Source organism: Globicephala melas, chromosome 20, assembly GCF_963455315.2.
Source record: "Globicephala melas chromosome 20, mGloMel1.2, whole genome shotgun sequence".
NCBI classification, from domain to species: domain Eukaryota; kingdom Metazoa; phylum Chordata; class Mammalia; order Artiodactyla; family Delphinidae; genus Globicephala; species Globicephala melas.
In genome coordinates, this window is record NC_083333.1 from 340300 (window position 1) to 355851 (window position 15552).

Here is a 15552-nt window from a genome sequence, read left to right on the forward strand (position 1 = left end):
CCAGACCCTCCTCTCCTGGGTGCTCTCCCCAGAGAGGGGGCAGAAATGTTTTAACACTATAAAGGGCCTTCAAAGCACCATCAGTCTTTATCATGATGGGTCAAGGGCCCTCCTGCCAATATGCCTTGATGGGTCCTCCCTCCGTCTCACCCCAGTTCTCTATTAATCTAGAGAATGTAGTATCTGGGATAGCTCTGGAAGTGCAGGGACAGACTCCTGGTCAACACTTGGGGGCTGATGGATGGCACTGTCACACCTGACTGGGGGTTGGGATGTGGGACTGGGGATGCAGCCACAGTGGCCCCTAGCCAAGGCCACCCCTGCCATGTTTCCCAGTGAGCGAGAATTAAGATAGGAGGAAAGCCCCGAAGGAAAAATATATGAAGAGGAGGCATCTCAGAAATGTATAAACCCTGCGTTGGTGTGGGAGTGGCTTTCGGAGACATTTTTATGTCCCTTTGTAGGGCTACCTGCTGTGGATATATGAATCCAAGATAACTTTTACCTCCAGAAGGATACAGCCGCTGCCTGCTGTTGCCAGTTCATTGGGCTTTATCCTGGGTGGGGATGGGGGAAGGGAAGGGAACCATCTACCATGTGTCAGACCTCTCACTTAGGTAATCTCCTTTAATCTAGTATTTGTGCCAATCCTATGAGTCAGCTATGATGACCCCATATTATAGGTGAGGAAGCCAAGGCTTGGGCAAGTTAGGTGACCTGTGCAAGCCCCCAGCTGAGAAAAAGTGGGGCTCAGGGCTGGCCCAGTGACCCCAATTTACCTGGGCCTCAAGCAGGTATGTGTATTAGTCACGGTTCTCCAGAGAAAGAGAACCAGTTGGGTGGAGATATATTTATTATGTATAGTAAGTGAATAAATAAATAATATGTTTGTTTGTTTATCTTTTTTGAGGAATTGGCTTATATAATTATGGAGGCTGAGGTCTGCAGATGGCAAGATGGGGACAGGAGAGCTACTGGTGCAGCTGAAGTCGGAGTCCAAAAGCCTGAGAGCCAGGAGAACTGATGATGTAAGTTCCAGTCTGGGAGCTGCCAGGCTTGAGACCTAAAAAGAGCTGATGTTTTTGAGTCTGAAGGCTGGGAAAAACCAATGTCCCAGCTCAAGTGGTCAGGCAGGAGGAGTTCCCTCTTACTTAGTCTTTTTGTTCTATTCAAGACTTCAACTGATTGGATGAGACCCACCCACATTAGGGAGGGCAATCTGCTTTACTCAGTCTACCAATTCAAATGTTAATCTCATCCAGAAACACCCTCACAGACACACCCAGAGTAATGTTGGATCAAAGGTCTGGGAGCACCATGGCCCAGTCAAGTTGACCCGCAAAATTAACCATCACGGTGTGGCTCCAGGGAAAGTTAGAGGAGGAGGTCTTGGATCCCATTTCATTCCCTCTCTGCAGAGAACTTATTTTGGGGGAGTGAGTCAGTGAGAGAGAAGGGGGCTCAACCCTTCTCTCTGCCCTTTCGGAGGAGGACACTTACCCATTCCCAGAAGACAGATAGACCAACCCCACAGGTGGAAGCCAAATAAACCCCAATGGACATTAGTTCCCATTAGGCTCCTGCCTGGGGCTGAGTCCTTATAGTCAGAAATATGAGCCAAGGCTCCTGGAGAGGAAGGAGTCAGCTGGGGACCCATCATTTCTTACAGTGGGACTGCACCAAGCCTGCAGCCCTTGTCTCCATCACCCTGGCAGTGTTGTCATAGGCCCAGTGCTTGGACTGGGAGCTGAGCCTGACTGGTTTCTGGGAAAGAGACTGCGGGCCTCCTACAGGCATTCTCTCCTCTTTCTCAATAAGAACCCAACACATGGCCACCCAGAACAAAGACTGCTTTTCCCAGATTCCCTTGCAATGAGGTGTAGCCATGTTAGCAAGTTCTGGACAAGGGAATGGAAGCAGAAATTGTATGTGCAATTTCCAGGATGTGTCCTTAAAGGGATGGGTCTTTAAGGACCTCTCTTCCCCTGTATTTCCTTTCTTGTGGGCCGCAGTGCAGATGTAGCACGGGGGCAGCCATGCTAAGCCCTGAGGTGGACTTAGGAGAGAGGCTGTGGAGCAACAAGGTAGATGGAACTTGAGTTCCTGACACTGAGAGCACCACAGCAACCCTGGACTCCTACCTGGAAAGTTTTAGCTAAACCCAATCCTGTTTTTGTAGGCCCTCCTTTGCTGTGTGACTGGGGCAGTGGCTCAGCCTCTCTGGGCCTCTGCTGGTTGTTGATATTGATAGCTGCCCATGCAGGGGGTCAAGGGTGAGCAGGCAAAGATTTCAGCTCCAAGGAGACAGAGCGCAGGAAGGCCTGAGGCCTCGGTCCTTGTACCGAGGAGAGTTCAGCATTAGCTGTTTGGGAAGAAGACGGTGTAGTAATAGGAGAGGCAGTTTGGGAAGGGTCAACTCTTGGCTTTGCTACTTGCCAGTCAGGTGACCTTGGGCAAGCTGTTTCCTCTGAACCTCAATGTTCTTGTCTGTAAAATGAGGACAATGGTACCTCCTTCACAGCTTGTTCAAGGATCAGAGACAATGTTTGTAAAGGGCCTGTGTGAGGAGGTGAGCGGTAGCTGGAATTTTTATCATTGGCTTGAGGGTCCAGGGACCTAGATTTTTGTGTGTGCCTTTGTGATCGTGGGCAAGTCTTGTTAACTTTCCAGACTTCAGTGGACTCAGATGTAAAATGGGGGGAGGTTCTTTCCGGTCCTGATATTCAATCCAGTCCTCCTTGCCCTCATTTTACAGATCATAAAACCAAGGCTTAAGTGGCAGAGACAGCTTGCTGTATACCCCCTCCACGGTGTGGGGAAGCAGCTGTCCCCACGGGATAGCACTTCCCAGTATGCTTCTCACAGATAGAATGTGACCCGAAGGGGTGTGCGCCACTTCTGGGCCCAGGCGGTTAAGGCATCCATCCTTTCTCTCCCACCTGCCAGCCACCCACCCTGGCCAGGGGGACCTTGGAAGCTGCCTGTTGAGGATGGCACAGCCTCCCTCAGCCTGGCCCAGTCAGTGACGGTGGGGGGCTTGGTCGGTGCACCCTCCTCTCCCCACTCCCAGTGCTGCTTTGGACTTTACATGAGCAAGAGGAACACTTCTCTGAGATTTCAGGCTTTACCTGTTGTGGTAGCTAGTGTTATCTTTTTTTAATTTTGGCTGTGCCACTCATCACGTGGGATCCTAGTTTCCCGACCAAGGATCGAATCCGTGCCCTCTGTAGTAGAAGCGTGGAGCCTTAACCACTGGGCCTCCAGGGAAGTCCCCAGTTAGTGTTATCTTAACGAACACACCCAAGAGGTAGAGTGACTTGCCCAGCATCTACGCCTCCTCCTTGATTCTTGGTGGCATCCTGTGTGACAGTCTAGTCTTTTCGATTAGTTTGCCAATTCCATGAGAGCCAGGACAATGGCTCACACTCCTGCAGGCTTGTGACACCCAGCACCAGTTGCCTCTCATCCACTCCACGTGGATGACCTGCAGGGACCAGGCACCTGCTAATAAAGACGTGTTGATTTGAACTGAGCATTGATTTGAACTGGGCGCCTTGCCTGTATCCTACCATGCCGAGAACTGACCTCACAGATCAGCCCTCCCAATCTCTAGAGTCCCCGGGGTGTGAGCACCCCAAAACAATAGGCAAGGGAGCAGTAGATCTAAACTCTTGAAAGAGGGAAGGCTGAATAGGGCAGGAGCCAAGGCCAGGCAAGTCTGGGAAAGGCATATGTGAAACAGGGGCGATGATACTTTGTTGAGTTGAGGATGGAGATATGCACTGAGACTAGAGCACTGATCAGAGTACAGCTCTGCCCCCAACTTGTGTGTGACCTCACAGAAGTCCAAGGTCGCTGGAGTGTTGGTGACAGGAGCAGAGACTGCAACCCAGGCTCCTCACTCCAGCCATGGATGGGCTCTTTCCGGACGGCTCCTCTCTCTCTCTTCCCTTGAAGCCTGGACATCTCTGATTAGGATGCTAACGGAGGAGGGGGCTGAGGAAGTGAGGGAGCTGCAGAGCAGGAGAAATACTGGGGACTGGGGAGCCAGTGGCTAATTAAAGCCTCCATGTCAAAGAGGACTGCCAAGTAGGTAATTTCCATGCCATTTGAATAATGGGAAAACAGTTACCATTTCTCAAGTTTGCTTGTTGAAAAGAGAGAGGGGGGAAAAGAAAGGAGGGGGAGAAGATCTTGGCTGGAGGGGCCTCTACATGCTGCTGGGGGAAGATGGGGGTGGCACGGAGAGCACAGTTGCTCCAGGGAAAGGAAGGGAGGCAGGGAACAGCGGAGGACAATTTTCTGCCTTTCTCTCAGAAGGTCCTGTGAAGTTCCTTGAACTAGGAAGCTAGGGGAGAGGGCAGCCAGGCAGAGTGGTGGTGATGTCTTAGCAGAGTTAAGGGAAGCCCTCCTTATGGGTGCATTGCACTTCACAGTTTACATCCTTTGTCCCACTGGATCACCACGACAGGCTGTGAAGTAAGCAGGGAAGGGAAGATGATGATTATTCCTATTTTAGAGGTGAATAACTGAGCCCCAGAGAGTGGGAGTGAAGTGCTCAAGGACACGTTTGTTTATTTATTCATTCATTAATTCAACAAAACACTTTATTGGAGAAAAACAATGTGCCAAGCCCAGTGCCATGTGATAAAGGCCTGTGGATAAGGAAGGCACAGCCTTGCTCTCAGAGAGAGAGAGAGAGAGAGATGGAGAGGTGAACTGTATATCACGAGGTGCTGTGAGTACCAGGGGCAGTTGCCTGAGACAGTTGGGTGCTTCCCAGAGGGGCAGCCATTACAGTGAGGTTTCAGGCAGGAGTTTGTCAGGTGACTAAAGGGAGGAGCCTATGCCTGCCTGAGGGAACAGTATATGCAAAGGTGTGGAGTCCCAGGAGGGCTCTTCTTGTCCAGGGAATAGAGAGAGGCCCAATGTGAGAGGATGGTAGGGATCGTGGGGTGGGGCAGGGGTGGGAGTTGTGGCTGGAGGGCTTGGTGGGAGGGGGATGAGACCACGGGCCAGGCCCCAGATTGTGGAGGGCCTGCACACCTCATTAGGACATGTGGACTTGATCTTCAGACCATGGGACTCCAGGGACCCTAGGGACCTTCAGACCATGGCTGAGGAGGTACTAGTAGGACACAGATGGTCACAACTACTGCTGTCTCTTTGCTGGAAACCAGCCCTAATAACCCAGCCTCCCAGCCCAGGCCCCTGAGCTCCTTCAAGTCCTGGGACCTCATGAATAGAAAGCCAAGCTGTGGGGTGAAGGGTCCCTGCTGTTCTGGCCTGTTCCTTATTGTATCAGTTACATATCAATGCATAACAATTACCCCAAAACTCAGTGGCTTAAAAAGCAAACAAACATTGGGACTTCCCTGGCGGTCCAGTGGTTAAGATTCCATGCTTCCACTGCAGGGGCATGGGTTCGATCCCTGGTCGGGGAACTAAGATCCCGTACAGGTGCGGCCAAAAAAAAAAGAAAAAATTTTTTTTTTATTATGTCTCACAGTTTCTCTGGGTTAGGTGTTTGGGAACAGCTTAGCTGAGAGCTTCTGGCCCCAAGTTTGTTAGAGTTAAGATGCTGGCCCAGGGCTGCAGCCATCTGAGGGCTTGACTGGAGCTGGAGAGTCTGCCCCCAGATGCCCCATTCCAAGACGGCTCATTCACATGCCTGGCCAGTTCATGCTGGTGTGGTTGGGAGGCCTCCGTTGCTCACCACGTGGACTTCTTAGAGAAGCAGCCTGCTTGAGCATCCTCACAACGTGGTGGCTAGCTGGAAGTGGCAATGTCTTCAGTGACCTAGCCTCGAAGTCACACCAGGTCATTTTGTCATATCTGCTTCGTCACACAGCGTGGGAGGGGACTACATGAGGTGAGGATCTCAGGAGGCGAGGATCACTGGGGTCCATCTTGGAGGCCACACACCATACCATCCTCCAGGGAGGAGCCAGCAGCAGTCCTGTAGCAGGGCTAAGAAAGCAGGGCTTCCCTAGAGAAGGAGGGGAGGGCCTTCCTACGTTGTTAGGACAGGGCAGGTCTCAACCGGCTCTGCCTCCAACTTGCTCTGTGACCCTGAGCAGTCTCCCAGTTTCCCCGGGCCTCTGATTGCCATCTCTGTGATGTGGGAAGAGCTTGCTCTACTTTGCAGGGCTGGGAAAGCACAGAGGATCCAATTTCTGAAGGATAGATGAGAATTGCAGATCGTGGTGTCTTCCCTCTTCTCATCCTAATCCCGTTTCTTCACACAGTCAGATAATCAGTTTTCCCAGTAGTCTTTGCAGCAATCAGTTTGTATACCTACCCAAATAAGCACCATTTTTTCTTTAAGCTAACTCTCAGCTCTAAATCTCCGACGGGCTTCCGTGCAGTTAAAGCAGTGTGGGGCTTCCCTTTCCTTCCCACACGACCACATGGCTCCCTGGATTGTTTGGAGCAGAGGTAGGGCCCTGTGTCAGCTCTGCTCACCTCTCTCACATTACCCTGAGCTCTGGGTGGCCAACACTCAGAGCTCAGGACAGGCCAGCTCTCCTCTCCTCTCCTTCTCAGCTTCCCTTTGCGATGGATGAGGGCTTGGTGGGGAGCAGGTGAGGATGTCAGAGCCAGAAGGGACGTTGGGGACATTTTACAGATAAAACTCAGAGAGGGCCAATGAGAGCCCAAGATCACACAGCAAGTAGGCAGCAACACTGGGCCAAGAACCAGGTCTCTCAACTCTCATGCAGGGCTCTTTCTGGTCTCACTGCTGGACATGCCCAGGAGGTACTCTGACTGGTTATTCCAGGTGGGCCCTGGGCCACTACGGCTTTGGCACCCCCATCTCTGGGAGAGGCAGGGCAGGTGCCAGGGTGGCATGGAGTGAGAGTGCTATCAGAGTGGACCAGCCGGACCCATGCTTCATTGGCACTGTGGAGGTGGTATTTACAAGAGAAGAATACGCAGTGGACCAAACCTTCAAAGACTCATGTTCCATGGAGGAACAGAGCAGGAAGTGATCAGAAAGCTAGTGGAGAACAACCCTAGATTCCATGTACCTGAGGGCCTGAGAGGACCTCAAAGGTTGGCTGAAATCTGAGGGTTTCCTATGAAGGGGAGAGGTGAGCTCCCACCCTGCAGAACTCAGAATGCTCCAAGCCAGCAAGGGACCACGAGGCATGGAGCTTCTCAGGGGTCCGCTAGCCGCTTCTCCCACCCTGCTGCTGTCGTCCCCTGTGCTCACAGCAAAGTGGAAGGCCCCAGTTCTCCCTGGCCCGGGCCACCAGCCTGCCCTGTGGCCTCCAGCCAATGCTTCCTGAGGTCCTGCAGGGTGGCCTCACTGAGTCTTCCTCTTGTCCTTTTATTTCCCACACTGCCAGTACAAATCCACTTCTGGTCAGTTGACTCAGTAATTTCTGAGTCTTCATTTTTGGTCATTGTTCTCTCCTAAATTTGTCTTCCACTGTGAGCTCAAAAATGCAAACTCATTTTGATCTTGGCTTGAGTAAACCTTAATGCCAATGAAAAAAAAAAATCTGCTAGTGCTAGGAAAATATTCCAGGTGCCCAAGAGTAAATCACTTCTGAATTATTTAAAGACTAAATTTCTTTCTCCACAGACTAGAAACTCCCCAGGGGCAGGGCTGTGTCTGTGTCCCCAGATGGCAGGATGAGGGCAGGAAGCCACATGTGTCAAGGGCCTCTTTGTGCCAGGCATTGCACCTTTGTGTGTAGTTGAATGTTCCTGGTGTGGTGGAATTTCTGTCTCCATTTCATAGCCAAGGAGCCTGAAGGCCAGAGAGGGGAGGCACTTGCCTAAGGTCACACAGCCAGTGTGAGAGATGGGTTTGGAAGCTGGCCTTGGGCGATGCCAGAGTCTAGGTGCGTTTCCTATACCGCATAGAAGGCGGGGTCCTGCTCCCTACCCCCAAGCTCTGCAACTGTCGGTCTTGCCAAGATCCTCAAGGAGCTGGTGAGAAGTAGGGCCCCCAAGGCAGCCAGATTTGCCACCTTCAGGTGGCTGGGTTAAAGAGAAACACTGATGCTAACTGGGGAGCAGGAGCCCTGACATCTTTATTTCCTGTCTTGGCTGCTTGGCCCGACAAAAGGGCTTTGTTTTGGTTGGCTCAATGACAGCATCTTGTCACGCCCTTCCGGCCTCCTTCAGCCTGCCTCCTTTTCAGGGCCTGTATGAAATAGGGGTCCCCCTATTCCCTGTCACCATTTCATGCAGAGCCACAGACAAGAGACCAGCCACCAACTAGATGATCTTGAGCAAGTTGCTTAACCTCTCTGGGTCTCAATTTCTCCACCTGAAAAATGGGGATGAAAGTTAGATCAGATGGTTGCTAAGTTTTTGTGATGACTTCTTTCCATCTTAAAAATTGGTATTTGGGAAGTTAAGGTCAGGGTCACTTCTGGACTCAGGCTGCAGAGATGGGGGATATCTCCAAGCAGAGGCATCTTTATCCAGTCATAGTATTCTTAGACAGAGATGCCATTTGCATATAATTTGCACTTTCCTTTAATGTCAAAATTCTCTGACATACCAACCCTGACTTCTCCCTCCCTCTCCCACTTCCTCTCACCACCTGCTTTCTATCCCCCCACCGTGCACCCCATGTCAGCCCTGGCCCTGTCTTGCCGGGTTGCCTTGCTCCAGAAGGATGACTGAGTTGGCTGAGAGCACTGTGCTGGGCCTCAGCTGCAGCCCCTGCCTGCTTTACAGTATTACTCAGTATTACTCAGCCTGGTAGCATCCATGTTAAGCTTGGAGGCTGAGCAAGATGCTGCAAATTCCAGAGTGAAGTGGCAGAGTCGGCATTCAACCCCAATCTACCTGACTCTGGGACGAGCTCTCCTCACTGCCCTAGGCTGTTTGCCTGACTGGGGATGTGTGACAGGGCAAGAGGAATGGCCTGGCTAGCGATGATGATAATGGTGATGAAGATGATATTAAGACTGCTACTCAAAGTGTGGTCCATGGACCAGGAGCTTGAACATCACTGGGAGCTTGTTAGAATTCAGGCCACACTGTAGCCTTACTGAATCAGGATCTGCATTTGATCAGGATCCCCAGGAGACTGAGCACACTAGAGGCAGAGAAGCACTGCTCTAGAACTCTGCCTGCCACGCTGGCTTCCAGGTTCCAGAGCTACTGAGTGCTTTCTGGAAGTGGAACCACGTGATACCAGAGCCAGAAGAGCCCTCAGATGTCTCTAAGGCTGGGCATTTTGTGAACCATGCACTTTGGAGCACTGGGGTTCCCAGTGGTGTCTTTGTGGCTTCTCTGGTGCAGGCAGGACTCCAGCTTCCTTGCTTGCTTAAACACCTCCCCTTGGATTCGGTGTATAAGCTTTTCATGGAACACAATTTCAGTGGAGTAGGGTGGGATTTTTAGGGTGTACTGAGTAAAAAAAATTTTTTAAAGCATGCTTTATTCCATTCTTTTGTTTTTCAAGTGAGGAAACTGATACTTAGAGAGATACAGGGACCTGCCCCAAATCACACAGAATCTGGGACCAGAATCCAGCTCTATCAGTTAGAATTGTTTTCAGCTGCAAGTAGCAGCAAGGTTGACTGACAGAGGCTTATGCAAGGAAAGAGTTTGTTTCTTGCAACAAGGAGCTGAAGCATAGACTGCTGAGGACTGTACCATGGCCCAGGCTCTCCCTGTTTTCCACTTTCCCCCCCTCGGACAGCCCTTTACAGCACTGCCCCCAGCCTGGGGCTTTTATTTTCATGGCATAAGATGGTTGTACTGCTCCACATCTTACATCCATGTTCCCAGGGGGGAGAAGAGGGAAGGATGAATGGGCAGAGGGCATTCTTCTAGTTAATTTTGTCTTTTTATTCAGGGAAAGATGCCCTCCCCTGAGCCTCTGTCTATTTGTTTTAGGCCAGAACCAGGTTACATGGCCACCCCTAGCTGGAAGATAGCCAGGAGAAGGGAGTGGGGAATGGGTTTGGGTTAAAACATCGAATGGTGAAAGTCTGCCTATCTAGGAATCCTATCCTGGTATCCTGAGATTCTTCAGGGTCCCAGAATTGCAGCTTTTGGGGCGGGGTGGGATATGTTTGAATCAGAGAGGCACCTGATCAAACCTTGGAGCTTGACTCTCCTACCATCCTAATGGTCTTTATGGGGACCATTTGGTGTAGGGACAGGAGCTTTGCTAAACAAAGACCTACATACCCGGGGGCTTGGGGACAGAGGAACTGGATTACAGCAAAACCCACAAGGGCTAATTCTAATTCTCTATCTTCACTGCTCACAGCCCCGAATGAAAACATGTGTAAGAAACCCTCAGGGTTAATTTTGCTGAAAAAAAATTCCAATAGGGCTTCCCTGGTGGCGCAGTGGTTGAGAATCTGCCTGCTAATGCAGGGGACACAGGTTCGAGCCCTGGTCTGGGAGGATCCCACGTGCCGCAGAGCAACTAGGCCTGTGAGCCACAACTACTGAGCCTGCGCGTCTGGAGCCTGTGCTCCGCAACGAGAGGCCACGACAGTGAGAGGCCCACACACCGCGATGAAGAGTGGCCCCCGCTCACCACAACTAGAGAAAGTCCTTGCACAGAAACAAAGACCCAACACAGCAAAAATAAATAAATTAAAAAAAAAAATTCCAATAAAACTCCATTAGATTTTTGGGTTAAATTAAGGTAATGGATGCTTAAAAGCCATGCTAATTAGGCTTTGTTATTAACAGGAATGGCAGGTGGATGGGATCTGGCCTGGAGCTGACATTGTTTTGGGGCCACCTGTGGGAGATGGATTTTTCAGTGGTCTGGATGTATCACACCATCTGGCCTTAGCAACCCAGCTCCCACTCACGCATTGGAATGTCTTTAGTCATTTAAGTTCCTTTGCCTGGGACTGGAATATTCTCTTCACCAAGATGACAGACAACAAACTTCATTTTCTGTTGGTTTTTATTTTCTTTACATTTCCAAATTTTTATCCTAATGTTTCTGCTGGGAACATGGCTCTGATAGGTCACTCCCTTGCTCATAAACTTTTGATAGCTCCCTATGGCCTATCAGATAAGTCCAGAAACCCTGACTTGGCATTCAAAGCCTTTTGGGATTTGTCCCTAATTCACCTTTCCAGGTACCACATTCCTCTCTCTGTATACTGAGGGCTGACGCCTCCCTGAACTGGGCCTTCCCAATTCCCCTTGACCTGGGGAACCCCCAGACCCCAACATCTCATCCTTCCAACACTTGTGTTATTCTTTCCATCTTATAGATGAGGAAACTGATCCTCAGGCTCTCAGACCCCTGACCACTCAGACGCCCTTACACCTGCCATGCTCTGGGCGCTCAGAAAATTCCTGTCTCCCACTTTTCTCCCTTTTTATCAACCTAGGCCAGGTAGGACATCTTCAGCGTGGCTACTTGTCCTGTACCAGGGCTTGGGACTTGGGAATTCCAAATGCCACATGGCATTTGGGAAGCATCTCTGTTTGAGAAAGGGGAAATGTACAAAGCCAGGATGAAAAAGAGAAGGGAAGACCCGGTGCCCTGCTTTTTCCATCATCCTAGGCTGTCTGGGCCCGGCCACGTGCTGGACACTGGAGCGGCTTTGCATGCCTTAGGAAGACATTGACTCCTGACCCCAGGCTCATCTACCTGTTTACAGGGGAGAAAACCTAGACTACTTGGCTCCAGGCAGTCTGGACATGGGTGCCTGCTGTTGAAAGGAGTTAGCTGTGAAACGGCTGCTTAGCATATGGGGCCTTGGGGCCCGTGGAAAGTTGCAGGTCAGAGGTGGGCTGGGGGAAGCCACAGCCCTGCAGGAAGCTGACCTGAGTGCAACCACCCATGTTCCCAGGGGCACAGGGTCACTTTCCAACTGTCCTATTCTTGCATCATCGTTCATGTCTGCTCCAGACAAGCAAGGATGTACACTTCTTCTCCAGGGGCACCGGCCTTTCCAGATCTGGACTAGGACAGGACAGAAGTCATTTAAACCTCTTCTTTTTCTGTATTTTGGGCTCTGTCACATATATGTCTAACCCATAGGGTTGGCCATTCCCCCTTGGGGCTGAGTTAGATTTTCCCTGTGGGGTCACCACCTGCCAGGCCCCCAGGTTTGGGGTGAATTCCATGGCATCTACATTGCCCGACTGACCTAAGACAGGAGGGAACATGCCTCCTCTCTTTTACACAATGAAGATTTACCCAAGGCTGGGCCTGCCAGCAACATTGCCTGAAATGCAAACCTGCACTGGCCATCAGGAGGTGGCCCTGCTCCAGTGCAGTGTCATCAATGATGGGAAGAAATAGACCCAGGCCTTCCCTCACTGGCTTCATGTACAGTCTCCCCACCCCTGCTCCCTGTAACTCTTCTTTCTTAACGAAGGCCACGTGGCCTTGTGGAATTTGCCTCTGAGCCTTTGTGTGTGACAGGTGGCACCCAGATGGGACCCACCTTGCCTGACATCCTTCTCCCCAAACTTTCTTTAAATGGCTGGGTAACCTCTCTGCCTCACCAATCCTGCCCAGATGACAGGAAGGAAGTTCTGGCAAAGGTGCATGAACCCAGTTGCCCAGAGTCTAAAAGAAGAGATTGTGTCTGGGTTGGAGCGGAAGGTGGGGAGAGAGAGAGAGAGAGAGAGAGAGAGAGAAAGAGAGAGAGAGAGAGACAAAGAGAGAGACAGAGAATGTGTGCTGGGAATCTGGAAGCAGGAAAATGAAGTGCCAGCCTGGGCAGGGATGGAGGGGAGGGAGAGACTTGGAGAAGCAGGACATGCCCTGCCCAGGCTGGCCCTGGCCATCTGTACTGCACTACAGTGCTGGCATTTAGCCCAGGTGGGCAGAGTTCTGAGCACCTCTCAGAAAGTGTGACCTGTTGGTTCAGCCCACTGCCTGGGACCACTCAGGCCTCCACTCCTTGGTGCATAGCTCATGGCTTGTGAGGTCATCTAATCGGAAGACTAGAGAATAAGAATGAAGGAGGCAGCACCGCAGGGGGTTGCCAGGAAACCTTGGCCTTTCTGGGCTGGGATGTGGAAGAGAGGACCAAAGGCCAAAGAGTCCCCGGAGGGCTGTGCCTACACTATGAGTTAATTAGAGGCCAGGAAGCTGGGGAGATGAACCCTTCTCCTGGCTCTTCCTGGCCCCCTGCACCAGAAGAGGCAACAGGGCTTTGGAAAGAGAGATGAGGAAGAGGGACTGTGTCTACTGCCCAGACCTCAGGGGTTAAAGACTTTCACGTGACCAGCGGAATAAGAATTCTAAAGTTTCCGTCCATTGCCTTCCCAACAGCCACCCCTCTCCCCCACTTCTTTTTTGGTATCAGACCTAAGATACTAGCACCCATGTTTTTTCAGGGGAGGCTGGGACCCTCCCTGCCCTAGGAGTGAATCCTAAGCGATTAATCTAAGCCAAATGATAGTTCCATTTCCTTTGTTGGTTATTGTTCATGCACAGGCATGTTGTGCAATTCTGGACAGTGACAACTAAGGGGAAGGTTGTTGGTGGAGCAGGGGTGCCTTCTGGGAAAGGCCTTCTGAGATCTGAAAAACTGACTTGCCAGAAGAAGCAGCTACCCACCATCTTTGGTTTTTGTTGGGTGAGGATGTGATGCCTGGAGCTTTGGCAGCCATATTGAGATCACAAGGGAAGTAGTTAAGTTGCTGAGGAAAGGAGAACAGAAAATGAGAAAGAACCTGGGTCCTGGATGGTATCCCAAGGACCCAGCTGAATTAACCAAACTTGGAATTGCCTTACCTCTGGCTTTCCTGTTATAAGAAATAATGAATTCCTTATCTTCTTTTTTCAAAACCACTCATAATTGACTTTTCTATTGATTGTTGCTGAAAGCAGCCAACCTTATCAAATTTCGGAAGTCAGGATGAAATAATTCTAATTGTCTGCTGAGTCTCTCCTCGGGGGCAATTAAAGGTTCTCTGAGCTCACTGGAAGCCTATTTTATCTAGAACTGCCCCTTTTCCCTCTGGATAAAAGTTGTTGAAGAGTCTGGGTTTGGAGGCCAGAAGACCTGGGTTCAAATCCCACACTTTTATGCAGGCACTTTATGACTTTATGTTAATTATTTAAACCAGGGATTGGCAAACTTTTTTTGCAAAGGGCCAGAGAGTAATTATTTCAGGCTTGGTGGGCCACATGGTCACTGTCGCAACTATTCAGCTCTATTGTTTTAGTTCGAAAGCAAGCCGTGGATAACATACAAGTAAATGAGCATGGCTGTGTTCCAGTAAAACTTTATTTACCAAAACAAGTGGCAGGCCGGATTTGGCCCACAGGCCATAGTAAATCAACCCTGGATTAGACTCTCAGAGTCTCAGCTTCCTCATGAGAAAATGAGGCTAATAACTCTTCTTTCAACATGGGGCAAATCTAAGCATCAAATGAGTTGACTCAAAACTGTCACTACATAAAGTATAATTTACATGTGGGTCCCCTTTCCTAGGAGAACCAAAGGTCCTGGCAGTCAGCAGTGGAGAAGTGCTTGACTCTACCACCTACTAGAGTTGTGTGGCTTAGGGAAAGTTACCTAACCTCTCTGAGCATCACTTTTCTCCTCTCAAAGTGGGGTTGCTAAGACCTACTTCACACAGGGTAGCAAGGATGAAGTGGATACTGTATGTGAGGTGCTGTACAGACTGAGTACACAGTGAGTGGAAGTGAGTGTCATGAAGGAGCAAAGCCTCCTTTCTCTGGCCTGTCTCACTCCACCTGTGTCTTGACATTGGGTGGATCTTGGTTTCCTCCTTCACCTCCCATGGGCCCTGGAGCCCCAGGGAGACTGCAAACCTCCCCCCTGCCGTGCACTCTCTCTCCCTCCACTCCCCCACCCCCATCCCACCACACCCTCTTCTCCATTTAACAGAATGAGTAATTAACAATGTTAATTCTATTCTCATTTGCTAATGAAGGCAGTCTAATTGCACCATAATTGGCAGCCGCCAGCAGCAGAAAAACACAAAATAAGCCCTGCGTGTATAATTTGGTTTAACTTCTTTATAATTACCTTGCAGGCTGGGCCCGCTGGTTGGGGGTGGAGTGGGAGGTTGAGGAATTAAGGGGGAGGGAGCCAAGACCTGAGGGTGGGAGAAGGGGTGAAGGAGCACTTACCTGTCCCACTCCTGATTCTCCCCAGACCTCTGAGATGAACTTCCTCCCCGTCACTTCCCATTTCCCACTTTGGGCTGTCCTGGTAGACCTAGTCTACAGGCTGACTTGCTGATCCTTAGTAGTCCATCCTCCAAAAGCACCTCTGTGAGTCTGAAGTCCAGCCTGTCTTTCCATCCTCAACTCACAGCCTTGACCTTATATTCCATCGAATCAGAGCCGTCCTGCCTTTGCACAGGCTGGTCCTCCATTTGGAATGCTACCCCTACCCTACTATACCTCTCTGGAGAAAACCCACCCCTTTAAGGCCCTGGGAGGGAAACCTTCCCTGACCCCCCAGAGGCTGACTTGCACTCCTTTTCCATGTCACCTGGTACAAACCTGCATTATACCACACATCCCATTATTTTACCTGTGCCTGTTTACTGTTTACATGCTTTCTTTGTCACTAGATTGTGTCTTTGTTTAAATACACTCAG

The 15552-nt window shown here is 50.5% G+C and overlaps 1 long non-coding RNA gene across 1 annotated transcript in view; it reads left to right on the forward strand.

Annotated features, from left to right (window-relative positions):
* Positions 1–972: 972 nt before the first annotated feature.
* The window catches only part of LOC132594106 (uncharacterized), a 171917-nt gene continuing 157337 nt past the window's right edge, over positions 973–15552 (forward strand). The window contains exon 1 of the long non-coding RNA XR_011377025.1: positions 973–1028. This is a non-coding gene — a long non-coding RNA (uncharacterized lncRNA). The remainder of the gene's footprint in view (positions 1029–15552) is intronic.